The 15,273-nt window shown below is 54.9% G+C and overlaps 1 long non-coding RNA gene across 1 annotated transcript; it reads left to right on the top strand.

Moving 5' to 3' along the window:
• The first annotated feature begins 1,466 nt into the window (after positions 1-1,466).
• LOC144717344 (uncharacterized) lies at positions 1,467-2,349 on the top strand. Its single transcript, XR_013585079.1, has 4 exons — positions 1,467-1,603; positions 1,679-1,900; positions 1,976-2,230; positions 2,306-2,349. It is a non-coding gene; the product is annotated as an uncharacterized LOC144717344 (long non-coding RNA).
• Positions 2,350-15,273: the final 12,924 nt, after the last annotated feature.

Below are 15,273 nucleotides of genomic sequence, written 5' to 3'. Positions count from 1 at the left end.
TCACGTCTGCAGATGTAGACGCCACTGGTTCTTCACGTTCTGTAGATGTAGATGCCACCGTTTCTTCACGTTCTGCAGATGTAGATGCCACTGGTTCTTCACGTTCTGCAGATGTAGATGCCACTGGTTCTTCACGTTCTGCAGATGTAGATGCCACTGGTTCTTCACGTTCTGCAGATGTAGATGCCACTGGTTCTTCACGTTCTGCAGATGTAGATGCCACTGGTTCTTCACGTTCTGCAGATGTAGATGCCACTGGATCTTCACGTTCTGCAGATGTAGATGCCACTGGTTCTTCACGTCTGCAGATGTAGACGCCACTGGTTCTTCACGTTCTGCAGATGTAGATGCCACTGGTTCTTCACGTTCTGCAGATGTAGATGCCACTGGTTCTTCACGTTCTGCAGATGTAGATGCCACTGGATCTTCACGTTCTGCAGATGTAGATGCCACTGGTTCTTCACGTCTGCAGATGTAGACGCCACTGGTTCTTCACGTTCTGTAGATGTAGATGCCACCGTTTCTTCACGTTCTGCAGATGTATATGCCACTGGTTCTTCACGTTCTGCAGATGTAGATGCCACTGGTTCTTCACGTTCTGTAGATGTAGATGCCACTGGTCTTCACATTTTGCAGATGTAGATGCCACTGGTTCTTAACGTTCTGTAGATGTAGATGCCACTGGTCTTCACGTTCAGTAGATGCCACCGTTTCTTCACGTACTGTAGATGTAGATGCCACTGGGTCTTCACGTTCTTCAGATGTAGACGCCACTGGTTCTTCACGTTCTGCAGATGTAGATGCCATTGGTTCCTTACCTTCTTCAGATGTAGATGCCACCGTTTCTTCACGTTCTGCAGATGTAGATGCCACTGGTTCTTCACGTTCTGTAGATGCCACCGTGTCTTCATGTTCTGCAGATGTAGATGCCACTGGTTCTTCACGTTCTGCAGATGTAGATGCCACTGGTCTTCACATTCTGCAGATGTAGATGCCACTGGTTCTTCACGTTCTGTAGATGTAGATGTCACTGGTTCTTCACGTTCTGCAGATGCAGATGCCACTGGTTCTTCACGTTATGCAGATGTAGATGCCACTGGTTCTTCACGTTCTGCAGATGTAGATGCCACTGGTTCTTCACGTTCTGCAGATGCAGATGCCACCGTTTCTTCACGTTCTGCAGACGTAGATGCCACTGGTTCTTCACGTTCTGCAGATGTAGATGCCACTCGTTTTTCACGTTCTGCAGATGTAGATGCCACTGGTTCTTCACGTTCTGTAGATGTAGATGCCACTGATTCTTCACGTTTTACAGATGCTGATGCCACTGGTTCTTCACGTTCTGCAGATGTAGATGCCACTGGTTCTTCACGTTTTACAGATGTAGATGCCACCGTTTCTTCACGTTCTGCAGATGTAAATGCCACTGGTTCTTCATGTTCTGTATATATAGATGCCACTGGTTCTTCACGTTCTGCAGATGTAGATGCTACTGGTTCTTCACGTTCTGCAGATGTAGATGCCACTGGTTCTTCACGTTCTGCAGATGCAGATGCCACTGGTTCTTCACGTTCTGCAGATGTAGATGCCACTGGTTCTTCACGTTCTGCAGATGTAGATGCCACTGGTTCTTCACGTTCTGCAGATGTAGATGCAACTGGTTATTTACGTTCTTCAGATGTAGATGCCACTGGTTCTTCATGTTCTTCAGATGTAGATGCCACTGGTTCTTCACGTTCTGCAGATGTAGATGTCACTGGTTCTTCACGTTCTGCAGATGTAGATGCTACTGGTTCTTCAAGTTCTGCAGATGTAGATGCCACTGGTTCTTCACGTTCTGCAGATGCAGATGCCACTGGTTCTTCACGTTCTGCAGATGTAGATGCCACTGGTTCTTCACGTTCTGCAGATGTAGATGCCACTGGTTCTTCACGTTCTGCAGATGTAGATGCAACTGGTTATTTACGTTCTTCAGATGTAGATGCCACTGGTTCTTCATGTTCTTCAGATGTAGATGCCACTGGTTCTTCACGTTCTGCAGATGTAGGTGACACTGGTTCTTCACGCTCTGCAGATGTAGATGTCACTGGTTCTTCACGTTCTGCAGATGTAGATGCTACTGGTTCTTCACGTTCTGCAGATGTAGATGCCACTGGTTCTTCACGTTCTGCAGATGCAGATGCCACTGGTTCTTCACGTTCTGCAGATGTAGATGCCACTGGTTCTTCACGTTCTGCAGATGTAGATGCCACTGGTTCTTCACGTTCTGCAGATGTAGATGCAACTGGTTATTTACGTTCTTCAGATGTAGATGCCACTGGTTCTTCATGTTCTTCAGATGTAGATGCCACTGGTTCTTCACGTTCTGCAGATGTAGATGCCGCTGGTCTTCACGTTCTACAGATGGTGAAACCACCGTTTCTTCACGTTCTGTAGATGTAGATGCCACTAGTTCTTCACGTTCTGTAGATGTAAATGCCACTGGTTCTTCACGTTTTATAGATGTAGATGCTGCCACTGCCATCTATTGCATGGTGGTTGAACTTACGACTCTCGGTCCGAACGGGCAACTGGACATTCGGACCCGGTTTGTTCCTATCTCTGAAAGTTTGTAAGTTGAACGTTCGTAAGTAGAAGAGTCCCTGTATATAGAAGAAGGAAAACAAATCCGCCATGTTGAATGCTTGCCTTCACGTTGCCTTGACGACGACCGACCCGTGTGACCTCATCCAGCCAATCGCAGCAGCCCTCTTGCGTGAGCAAACGTGGAACGCGTGTCTCTGAAACGACGTGGTTTTCGATGCGTTTGTCCCCAACGTTCACCCAACGTTGTTGGACCAACGTTCCACATTTTACTGGGTCGGCTCCCGGCTGCCTCTTTGTGCCATGTGTACTCAAGTCGTCCACTGTGTCCCCATCTGTGCCTTGTCGTCTGGGCGTGTGTTTGTTCGTGTGTGTATGCGCGCGTTGATATGTGCACGTGTGTGTGTCTGTGCGTTGATATGTGCGCGTGTGTGTTCGTGTGTGCGTCTAGGCGGGGAGCGATAGTGTAGTGGTTTGCGCGCTGCGCTATGAACCCGGCGACCCGAGTTCGATTCCCGCTCACGGCCAACACCCAGTGACGATTTTCTGAACCGGTCCTGGGCCTCCCCTAGGTCGACTCAGCCTCAAATGAGTACCCGGTGCGGTGTGTAAACATCACCACTAGGGAGACAAAGGCGGTCGGGCGTGGTGCTGGCCACCCACCCCCTCGTGACCGTTGCGGCCTTCATAGGTGCTCGCTAACAACACTTGCCCGTACAGTCTGTTAAGGCTATATGGGGCATCTTTGTCTTGTGTCTTGTGTCTGTGCGTTTATATGTGCGGGTGTGCGTTTGTGTGTCTGTGCATTCATATGAGCGTGCGTGCGTGTGTGTCTGCGCGTTTATATGTGCGTGTGTGTGTACCTGTGCATGAATGCGTGTGCGCGTGGGTGCATCCACACCTTCCTGTGTGTGTCCGTGTATACACCTACACGTGTACGTGCGTGCGTGCGCGTGCGTGTGAGCGCCAGAACACACGCGCGCGCGCGTCTGCCGGTACGCGAGTAGCTCCCGCACGCACGGGCGTGCGCGTGTACGTGCGCGTGTGTGTGCGCGTGTGTGCGTGCGCGTGTGTGCACGCGTCCATTGCAGCGTCGTCGTCGGAAAATGGCGTGAACCGCGTGGAGTCTGTGCCATCTCATGCAGGTCAACCCACCCATGTACTCACCCACCCACCCATGTACTCACCCACTCACCCATATACTCACCCACCCATTTACTCACCCATCCACCCATGTATTCACCCACCCACCCATGTACTGACCCACCCACTAATTTACTCACCCACCCAGCCATCTACTCACCCACCCACCCATTTACTCACCCACCCACTCATTTACTCACCCACCCATGTACTCACCCACCCACCCTTGTACTCACCCACCCACCCATGTACTCACCCACCCATGTACTCACCCACCCACCACATAGACCACTCACTCACCCACTCACCCACCCATCACGACATCCACTCACGCTCTTTTTATTGCTGCTGATGATGTTGATGATGCTGATGATGTTGCTGATGTTGTTGATGATGATGCTGATGTTGATGTTGATTATGCTGATGTTGATGCTGATGATGTTGATGATGTTGTTGATGTTGTTGTTGATGATGATGTTCATAATGATGATGTTGCTGGTGCTGATGTTGATGATGTTGTTGATGTTGTTGTCGCTGCTGCTGCTGCTGATGTTGATGATGTCTTTCTCACTGCTATGTGTTGGTGTGTTGGTGATAATGGTGCTCATAATGGTGGTGCCACTGCTGCCGCTGGTGCTTCTCCTGCTGCTACTGCTGCTGCTGCTACTACTACTGCTGCTCCTGCTGCTGCTACTGCTGCTGCTACTGCTGCTGCTGCTACTGCTGCTGCTACTGCTGCTGCTTTTCCTGCTGCTACTGCTGCTGCTGCTTCTACTGCTGCTACTACTGCTACTACTGCTGCTTCTCCTGCTGCTGCTGCTTCTCCTGCTTCTCCTGCTTCTCCTGCTACTGCTTCTCCTGCTGCTACTGCAACTGCTGCGACGCAGACTACACGTCGGAGAGCGACAGCTTCAACCCGGGGCTGTGGGAGGAGCAGAGGCAGAGGAGGACGACCGTCGTGTTTGACTGTCAGGACGGGCCAGAGGGCGACTCGCACCACGAGAAGGTGGCACGCTCGCTCGCTCACTCACTCGCTCACTCACTCGCTTGCTCGCACAGTCACTCGCTCAGTCACTCGCTCAGTCACTCGCTCGCTCACTCACTCTCTCAGTCGCTCACTCACTCAGTCGCTCACTCACTTTCTCGCTCACTCACTCCCTCGCTCACTCACTCACTCCCTCACTCACTCACTCACTCGTCCGCTCACTCCCTCGCTCGCTCACTCACTCGTTCACTCACTCGCACAGTCACTCGCTCGCTCACTTGCACTCTCAGTCACTCGCTCAGTCACTCGCTCAGTCGCTCGCTCACTCACTCATTCACTGGTCGTGTTCAATTGTCAGGACAGGCCAGAGGGCGACTCGCACCACGAGAAGGTGGCTTGCTCGCTCGCTCACTCACTCGTCCACCGTGAACCTCCCACCGTGGCCCACCTCCACCCCCCCCAACACCCCCCCCCAACACCCCCCCCCCCCCACCCTCCCCACCAGCTGGAAAGCGCCAACATCAAGCGCTACCCAACGCCCTTCCCGGACGACATCCGCTCGGGGGGTGGCGGCGGCAGCGGCGGTCCCGGCGGGCGCCCGCACGCGTCCACGCCGCTGCGGGGACCCCCGTCACACCACCAGCAGCACCACGGGGGGGACCAGGAGGAGGAGGAGGACGAGGAGGAGGAGGAGAAGGCGCCGCCGCCCCCCAAGATGGGGCAGGCGGCCGCCGTGGGGAGGCTCGCCGGGGCCCTGCTGGCCAGGCCTCGGCCTGAGCACCCCCACGCCGCCGCCGCCGCCGCCGCCGCTCTCAAGGCGGCGGCGGCGGCGGTCGGAGCCACGGACGGCGCCGGGGCGCAGCGCGCCGGACGGTAACGGTGGGGAGGGGGGGGGGAATGGGGGGGGGCCGTGAGGGGAGGAAGCAATGGGGGGGGGGGGCAGGGGAATGGGACTGGCGGGGGGGCGGTAATCGATGCCTGTGTGTGTGTGTCTGTGTGTGTGTGTGGGGAGCGGTAGTGTAGCGGTTAGCGCTGCGCTGCGCTATGAACCTGGCGACCCGGGTTCGATTCCCGCTCACGGCCAACACCAGTGACGATTATCTGAACCGGTCCTGGGCCTCCCCTAGGTCGACTCAGCCTGAAATGAGTACCTGGTGCGGTGTGTAAACATCACCACTGGGGAGACAAAGGCGGTCGGGCGCGGTGCTGGCCACCCACCCCCTCGTGTACCGTTCCGGCCTTCATAGGTGCTCGCTAACAGCACTTGCCCCTACAGTCTGTTAAGGCTATACGGGGGATCTTTGTTTTGTGTGTGTGTGTGTGTGGGTATCTTTGTTTTCTTTGTGTGGGTATCTTTAAATATTGAAAGAGGAAGTCACCCCCTGTGAGTGGCTGGCTGAGGTGCCGTCTGTTGAGGAAGTACTGAAGGCGATCCGGAGTCTGAGACCAGGAAAGGCACCGGGCAGAGATGATCTCCCAAGCGAAATGCTGAGGAAGGGTGGCGTCTGGGCACAGACTGCCCTATATGACATCATAACAACAGTCTGGACCGCTGGACGGGTTCCGCAGGATTGGAAGGATGCCCTGGTGGTCCCCTTCTTTAAGAAGGTTGGACCGCACAGACTGTAACAACTACAGGGGCATCTCACTCCTCAGTGTGCCGGGAAAGGTTCTGGCAAGGATTATTCAACACCGCCTTGCTAGGCACGCTGAGGAGAGGCTTGCGGAGCTCCAATGCGGTTTCAGGAAAGGGCAGTCCTGCACAGATGCCATATTTTCTGTCCATCTGCTACAGCAGAGGTGTAGGGAATTCCAACAACACCTACATCTCTGCTTTATTGACCTGGTCAAAGCCTATGATACCATTAGTAGGCCTGGGCTCTGGGTTTTTCTTCATGCTTTCCCTGTTCACTTTGGGGTGTCCTCTAGCTCCCACATTATTTAACATCTATTTCCACCACGTAGTTCGTGAAGCCTTCAGTAGCTGTACCGGGAAAAAATTCCATCTGGTACAGATACAATGGGAGGCTGATCGATGCCCGGGTGTGGTCAAGGGATGGCTCCCTATTGCTCAATCATGTTATGTATGCCGATGATCTGGTAATTGCTGCTCACTCAGAGGAGGAGTTGGAGGTGCTGCTGCTGAACCTGGAGCTTTCCACTAAGAGGTGGGGACTTACCATCAGCTCCACCAAAACTAAGCACCTGCCTGGGTATTTTGTGCCTTCGTAAACTCCACCCCCACAACTCTCAATTGATGATAGGGCAGTTGTGGAGAGTTTCTCATACCTGGGAAGTGTGCTCATGACCGGCTCCGGTTTGACAGCAGAGGTCTCACTCCGAATCAGTCGAGTGGCATTTTCTTTTCATCGGTTGCGTTACGCTGTGTGGAAGCTACCTGGTCTGTCGCTCCACACGAAGCTTCGGGTCTTCTCGGCATGGTCATGCCCTCCCTTCTCTATGCTTGTGAAACGTGGACCCCTCTAATGGTATATCTGCGCCGGTTAGAAACATTCAGGCTGGCCAGCCTATGATCCATCCTGGGTTTAACCAGGCTGGATTGTGTGAGGAACTCACATCCTTGAAAGATCTGGACACATTCCCATCAGTGAGCTCCTCTGCCAGGCAAGGCTGGGTCATGGAGCCCGTATGCCCAGCCACCACATGCCCAAACAGCTTTTGTTCGGCCAGGGGCATGGGCTGGAGAAGAGATGGAGCTGATGTAGCATGAGAGGATATGGAGCTAAGAGCATTTGCCAATAAATGATACCAGCGGTGTCAAGATCGGCATCTGTAGAGGAGGCTGGTGAAGGACGCTACTACTAGGCAGTTGGAGGCAGTCGCCCTCCAGCAACAATGGAGGGCGGAGGAATGACTCTCACAACAACGAGCAGAGCGCCGGGCGACTAAAACACAGCAAGCTGGCACAGTAGGGGGCACAGGTGGTGCATCGGCTGGTCATCTCAGTCAGTCGACCCATGGCACCTGGGTCTGTCCCGTGACCTCCTGCCAGCGGGCATTCGACACTTCATGTGACGGCCTTAAAGTGCACCTCGCCTGGCATGAGTGCCGTGATGACGTCACGGCCACTTGGTGGCGAACGGCGATTGTTGTTGGATGAGTGGGTAAGCGAGTGGATATGTAAGTGCGTGGGTGAGCAGGTTGATAAGTAAGCGAGTTAGCGAGTGGATATTTGAGTGAGTGGGTGGGTGAGCGGGTGGGTAAATGAGCGGGTGAGCGAGTGGATATATGAGTGAGTGGGTGGGTGAGCGGGTGGGTAAGTAAGCGGGTGAGCGAGTGGATATATGAGTGAGTGGGTGGGTGAGCAGCTGGGTGAGTGGGTTAGCGAGTGGATATATGAGTGAGTGGGTGGGTGAGCAGATGGGTAAGTAAGCGAGTTAGCGAGTGGATATATTAGTGAGTGGGTGGGTGAGCGGGTGGGTAAGTGAGCGAGTTAGCGAGTGGATATATTAGTGAGTGGGTGGGTGAGCGGGTGGGTAAGTGAGCGGGTGAGCGAGTGGATATATGAGTGTGGGTGAGCAGGTGGGTAAGTGAGCGGGTGAGCGAGTGGATATATGAGTGAGTGGGTGGGTGAGCAGGTTGATAAGTAAGCGAGTTAGCGAGTGGATATATGAGTGAGTGCATGGGTGAGCGGGTGAGCGAGTGCTCCAATGCCCCCACCAGTGACGCCGTTGTTGGTGAGCGATCCAAGAGGGCGTTGAACTTTTCTGCGTAACGACGACGGACGTCTCGCCGGTAGTTGCACAACCAGCATCCTCAGGTAGTTACCTCAATCCTGCAAACTGCTTGCAATGAACCACTCCCCCCCCACCCCCGCCTCTGTTCTCCGCACCTGATTGGCTCACAGTGATGACGTCATAATTAGGCGGAAGCGTCAGACGATACTCGAATTGCAAATGGCGTTGGTTTAATCTGGCTGTCACCTGATGATGCTGGTTGTAATTACAGGCGTAACGTCAGACGGTATTCAATGTTGTAAATGTTGTGGATTTACTCTCCAACATGCAACCGGTGTGCTGCCGTGCTCGTAACGAATTGGACACGTTCTGTTTACGTGACAAACCGCTTACTAATTGGCTGTGTCGGGTGGTGGTGGGTTTTACGACACACATTTATACTTAACGCGATCCAACCCAGCAACCTTTCTTGAGCCGTGGGGGAAAATGTTCTTCCCGGTTTTCATTCATTAATCAGGGCGGCCGCTCGATTCGAACCGCGAGCCTCTGAGAGAGCGGCGGACGCTGCGCTACTGCTTGGAGCGCGTGACTGCTGACTGCTGCCTGCGTTCCAGCAGCAGTCGTAGTAGGAGCAGCAGCAGCAGTAGTCGTAACAGTAATATTAGTAGTAGTAACAGTAATATTAGTAGCAGCAGTAGTAGTAGCAGCAGTAGCAGCAGTACTAGCAGCAGCAGCAGTAGCAGCAAAAGCAGCAGCAGCAGTAGTAGCAGCAGCAGTAGTTGTTGTAGCAGCAGTAGTTGTTGTAGCAGCAGTAGCAGCAGTAGTAGCAGCAGTAGTTGTTGTAGCAGCAGTAGCAGCAGCAGTAGCAGCAGTAGTAGTTGTTGTAGCAGCAGCAGTAGTAGCAGCAGTAGTTGTTGTAGCAGCAGCCGTAGCAGTAATAGCAGCAGTAGTTGTTGTAGCAGCAGTCACAGCAGTAGCAGTAGTTGTTGTAGCAGCAGTAGTAGTAATAGCAGCGGTAGTTGTTGTAGCAGCAGTCACAGCAGTAGTAGTAGTTGTAGCAGCAGTAGCAGCAGCAGCAGTAGCAGCAGTAGTTGCTGTAGCAGCAGCAGCAGTAGTAGTAGCAGCAGTAGTTGTTGTAGCAGCAGTAGCAGTAATAGCAGCAGCAGTAGTTGTTGTAGCAGTAGTAGCAGTCACAGCAGTAGTTATTGTAGCAACAGTAGCAGTAATAGCAGCAGTAGTAGCAGCAGTAGCAGCAGTAGTAGCAGTAGCAGCAGCAGCAGCGGTTTTAAATGAACAATTGTCGCGGTGGCGCTCGGAGGTCAGAGCGCAGAGCCGGCCCCGTTGAGATGCGGGGTTCCCGATCCGGGTGTTCAGGCCATGCCAAGTGAAGCTGGGATTCATCTTCTTGGTTCTTTCGGTAAAATCACGTAGAAGGGAAGTAATAAAATAATACAAATAAAACATAATAATATAATTCTCACGACGTTTCGGCCACAACGCAAGCAGCCGTCCTCAGGTGAAGAACAGGTCTGTCGGAAAGACAGCGTCTGAATATGCTAAATTCCTCTGTTGATATGCAAATTCCTTCGTCAAGGCGCCCTTCCTCCTCTAACCCAGCTTAAATATACGCTGCCAAGCTTGGTGGTGTTCATTCAGACGCTGTCTTTCCGACAGCCCTGTTCTTCACCTGAGGACGGCTACTTGCATTGTGGCCGAAACGTCGTGAGAATTATTATATAATGTTGTATTTTTATTATTTTATTATTTCCCTTCTACGTGACTTTACCGAAAGTACCAAGAAGATGAATTCTGGGGTCTCGTGACGCTACGCCGGCCGCCTCCGCCGCCAGGGGGAGGGGGGGGGGGGGAGATAGAAAAAGATTGAATTTGCTTTTATTTTGAGCCCCGGTACACGTGGGGAGGTGGGGTGTGGGGGGGGGGCACATGAACTCCACGGACACTCCTTGCTTGTAGAGGGAAAAGAGAGATTGGGCTCGAGGCGAGCGGGGGAGCATGCGCCTTCATATGGGGAGGGAAAGGTCAGGGAGGAAGAGCTCAAGTGAAAGGGCGAAGGGGACAGGGAGAAGGAGGGGGGTGGGGTGGGGGGGGTAAATATTTATAACTTTTTATTTAACACGGAAGAATGGATGCATTCGCCACGCGACCTCCTCTCGATCGCGCACGATTTCGCCGCTTACGAAAAACCACTTCGGGGCCACCAACAAATCCCGCACCGTCGCCTGCCACCCCCTCCCCCCACCACCGCTCGCAGCCTCTCCCCGCAAGACCCGAGCGCCATCGTCGCCACCGTCTCCGCGGCGACCGGCACCGGCGGCAACAGCTCGTCGTCGCCGCAGGTGGACATCCCCATGACGCACCTGTCGGCGTCGGCGCGCTCCCTGCGGCCCGACCACCCCCCGCTGGGGCGGCTCTCCCAGGGCGCCGCCGCTCTGCTCCACTTACCGCTCGGTGGCGGCAGCGCCGGCGGTGGAGCTGGCTCCCTGGCCGCGGCGACGGCGTCGCTGGCGCAGGACGGAGCCCTCACTTGCCAGCCCGGAGCCGGAGTGGACGGAGGAACGCGCGGAACGGTGGGCTCCGGGGGGGAGCGGCGGGGTGGGGGGGGGCGGTCACGGCCGACCGGGTTCGATGTTCGGCGGGGCGGCTGCGGCACAAGTCAAATCGGCAGTTGCGTTCTCGCGTTGACTTGGCGGCAGAAATGAATCTTCTGGGGCGAGCTACGGAGCGTATTCGAGCAGTGGCCTTTCTCCGGGATACGAACGACCGCACTGTAAAACGTTCCCCACTCACGAACGAACCGCTGTAGAGATGTCCGCACTTACTAATATTCCGCACTTACGAATGAACCGCCGTGAGGTGTCCGACTTACGAACATTCCCCACACATGAACGAACCGCCGCTAGGTGCCACAACTTACGAACATTCCACACATACGAACGAACCCCCACGAGACGTCCACACTCGCGAACATTCCACACTTACGAACATTCCACACTTACAAACATTTCACACTTACGAACTTTCCACACTTACGAACATTCCACACTTACGAACATTCCACACTTACGAACATTCCACACTTACGAACATTCCACACTTACGAACATTCCACACTTACGAACATTCCACACTTACGAACATTCCACACTTACGAACATTCCACACTTACGAACATTCCACACTTACGAACATTCCACACTTACGAACATTCCACACTTACGAACATTCCACACTTACGAACATTCCACACTTACGAACATTCCACACTTACGAACATTCCACACTTACGAACATTCCACACTTACGAACATTCTACACTCACGGACATTCCACACTTACGAACATTCCACACTTACGAACATTCCACGCTTACGAACATTCCACACTTACGAACATTCCACACTTACGAACATTCCACACTTACGAACATTCTACACTCACGGACATTCCACACTCACGAACATTCCACACTTACGAACATTCCACACATACGAACATTGCACACCTACGAACGAACCCCCGCTAGGTGTCCGACTTACGAACATTCTGCACTTACGAACGAACCGCCGTGAGGTGTCCGACTTACGAACCTTCTCTACTTATGAACGAACCGCTGTGAGCTGTCCGCACTTACGAACATTCCACATGTACAAACAAACCACCGTAGAGATGTCTGCACTTACGAATATTCCACACTTACGAACAGAGCGCAGCGACATGTTCGACTTACGAACATTCCGCACTTACGAACGAACCACCGCTATGTGTTCGACTTACGAGCATTCCGCACTTACGAACGAACCGCCGTGAGACGTCCGCATTTGCGAACGTACCTGGCATCGATTGAAGGGGGCGCCAGGACGCGATGCCGTACGAAGGTCATCCATCTCCCACCCGGAGAGTAAAACCCGCTGTGGTCTGCGCTCCTTCAACGGACGAGGAGGAGGAGGAGGAGGAGCGGGGGGAAGAGGAGGAGGACATCAACTCTCTCTCTCTCTCTTGCTTTGCTGAGGCCCTCTCTTCGTGGCTTAGCAGACCTCGAAATTGGCATCTCGAGCTCGTGAGCCTCGTCGCTGCTCCTGCCGCTGGCCGCTGCCATCATCACCCCTCGCAAGGATCGGGCAGAATTCAGGAGCTAAGCTTGGCAGTGTCGAGCTCCTGCTAAGCCACGATGAGGGGGCTTCAGGAGCGAGGGCGAAAAGAGTGTTCACGGATGGTCAAGTGCCGGGCAAGAGAGCTTTTGCTGTACTGTTATTGTAGTTGTTGTTGTTGTTGCTGCGAGCGCAACGGCGGAGGGATATTTACGCCGGCAAATTGCGCTGTCACCAAAGTCACCGCGGCTCTCTCACCCCCCCCCCCCCCCCCCCCCCCCACCGGCTGCTCAGGACTCGCCGAGCGACGGCTTCCTGCTGCTCCACGGGAAGGGCGCCGAGGGGCGTCTGCTGGAGGGCAGGAAGTCCCCGCTCCCGCCGCCGGGGTTCAGCAACTCCGACAGCCAGAAAGGTGCTCGCCCACCAGCCTCCCCCCCCTCCACCACCGGGTAGAAAGGCTCACGGAAGCTGGACTATCGCCGTTGCGTGGCACGCGTCCCCCACGCGGCGCATCGGGAGGCCCCGCGGAAGAGGGACGACCCCCCCCCCCCGATAGGCTCCTCGCTTTGTAGTCGCCCCCGCGGTCCAACCGCGTCGTAGCGGCCGTGGCCTCGGGAAATAGAAATACCATTTTCAATGCCTGATGGGGTTTGACGGCGCCGTGGGCGACGAGGGCTCGAGACGGAGTGGCAGCCGGAGGGAGATTGATTGGAGCGACGAATTGCGGCGTGGTGGGACCGCAATGGATGGCCAGCGGCGACGCGCGTGGGGGGTTGGGGGTGGGGAGGGAGGCTTTGATCCAGCAGCGGATGGAACGTGGATGCCTCTAGCCCTCGTTCAGAGAGAGCGAGAGAGCGGGGGAGAGGGCGGGGGGGGGGTGCGACGGGGAACCACAGACCGAGCGGGGATGCAGCGGGTGCCAACAATTTCCCGAGCTCTGCGGTCCTCTCTATGTTAAGATGTTGGCAGCCAACAATCGCCCGAGCAAGTTGCAGCAGGGTGGTGGGTGTCCTCCCCCCCCTCCTCCCCGTTCACCGACGAATCTCGTGAACGCGAGCGAGCGGTCCGGTGTCGATGTCGTTGTTATTAGAGAGGCGTAGCGGCGGCGCCGTTACTCGCCGCGGAGAACCGCAGAACTGTGCCGCACGCCCCCTCCTCGCGTGGCCTTGTGGGAGCCTGGGTACCGGTAAACTTACTTTAGTTCAGTTGATCTTCCGATTCAGAATGGGAATGAGTCTAGATGTCAGGCAGTCGGTCAGTGTATGACGACGATGACGATGACGGTGATGGTGACAACAACGACGATGATGATGACAATGATGATGATGACAATGATGACCAAGACGACGATGATGACGACAATGACGATGACGACGATGATGACGATGGTGACAATGACGACGATGATGATGACAATGATGTTGATGACGATGACGACGACGATGATGACGACAATGACGATGATGATCACGATGAAGACGACGATAACGACAATGACGATGATAACAACGAACACTACGACGACGATGATGACGACGACAACGACGATGACTACGACGGTGACTACGACGACGACGAGGCCGTGAGCTCGTCTCCACCTCGTCCCTCAGGCTCGGGGAACGAGTCCCCTGCCGCGCCGCCGGGAAAGCCGGCCGGCGTCTTCCGGCAGGACGCCGTCGCCGCCCTGCGCTCCCGCGCCACCGACGGGTTTTCCGGCTCGGATTCCGGCTCCCGAGATTCCCAGTCGCCGCCGGATCAGCCGGGGAGCGGCGCCGCCCGCCCCGGGACGACGTCCGATGCCGCCACGGCCACCGCTGCGGTGACGCCGGCGGGCGCGGCGAGAGCCGTGGACGACGCGGCCAGCTCCGCCAGCTCCGTGTCGCCGCCGGCGGCGGCGCCGGCCGCGGAGCGGATGGCGAGCCGGGACAGCTCGCTCAGCTCCGAGTCGTCCGTGCAGCAGCAGCAGACGCAGCAGCAGCAGACGCAGCAGCAGCAGCACAGGCAGTTGCAGAGGCGGCACCAGCAGAAGCAGGAAACGCAGAGCTCCCTGAGTTCGGTGTCGCCGACGATGGCGCATGGCGGCAGCGCCCTCGGCAGCACGGAGAGCAGCGACTCGGACGCCGGCGAGGCCGCGGCGGCCCGGGCGGCCAGCGGCGCCAACGACGGGTGAGACGGAGCCGGGGTGGGGGGCTGTGGGGGGGGGGGTGGGGGGCGCTGGAAGTGGGCGGTCTCGATCGTCGCGTGGATTTTTCGCGAAAATTTACGATTATTGTTTGTATTCATCTTCTTGGTTCTTTCGGTAAAGTCACGTAGAAGGGAGATAATAAAATAAAAAAATGTTTACATAATGAAATAATAATAATAAAAATAATAAAATAATACGAAATTATTTGTATTGTTTGTCTCTCCGGGTCCACGTGGCGACGATGAGCTCAGTGGGGCCTGACCTGGTACACAGCTCGTTTAGTCTATGGGTGTCTCTATGGGTCTCTATGGGTGTCTCTATGGGTCTCTATGGGTCTATATGGGTCTTTATGGGTCTCTATGTGTCTATATGTGCCTCTGTGGGTCTCTATGGGTCTCTATGTATCTCTATGGGTCTCTATGGATCTTTATGGGTCTCTGTGTGTCTCTGTTTCTCTCTATGTGTCTCTATGTGTCTCTATGTGTCTCCACGTGATAATCCCACGTCGTTGAGCTGTCGTTTGCGATGGCCAGGCCGCTTCTGAAAGAGAGTTACAGTACGTAGTACAGT

The sequence above is a fragment of the Lampetra planeri genome, chromosome 3, assembly GCF_965212315.1.
Source record: "Lampetra planeri chromosome 3, kcLamPlan1.2.h2, whole genome shotgun sequence".
In the NCBI taxonomy this organism is placed as follows: Eukaryota; Metazoa; Chordata; class Hyperoartia; order Petromyzontiformes; family Petromyzontidae; genus Lampetra; species Lampetra planeri.
The sequence above is the reverse complement of the archived record's forward strand: the minus strand, read 5'-3'. Positions and strand labels throughout refer to the sequence as shown.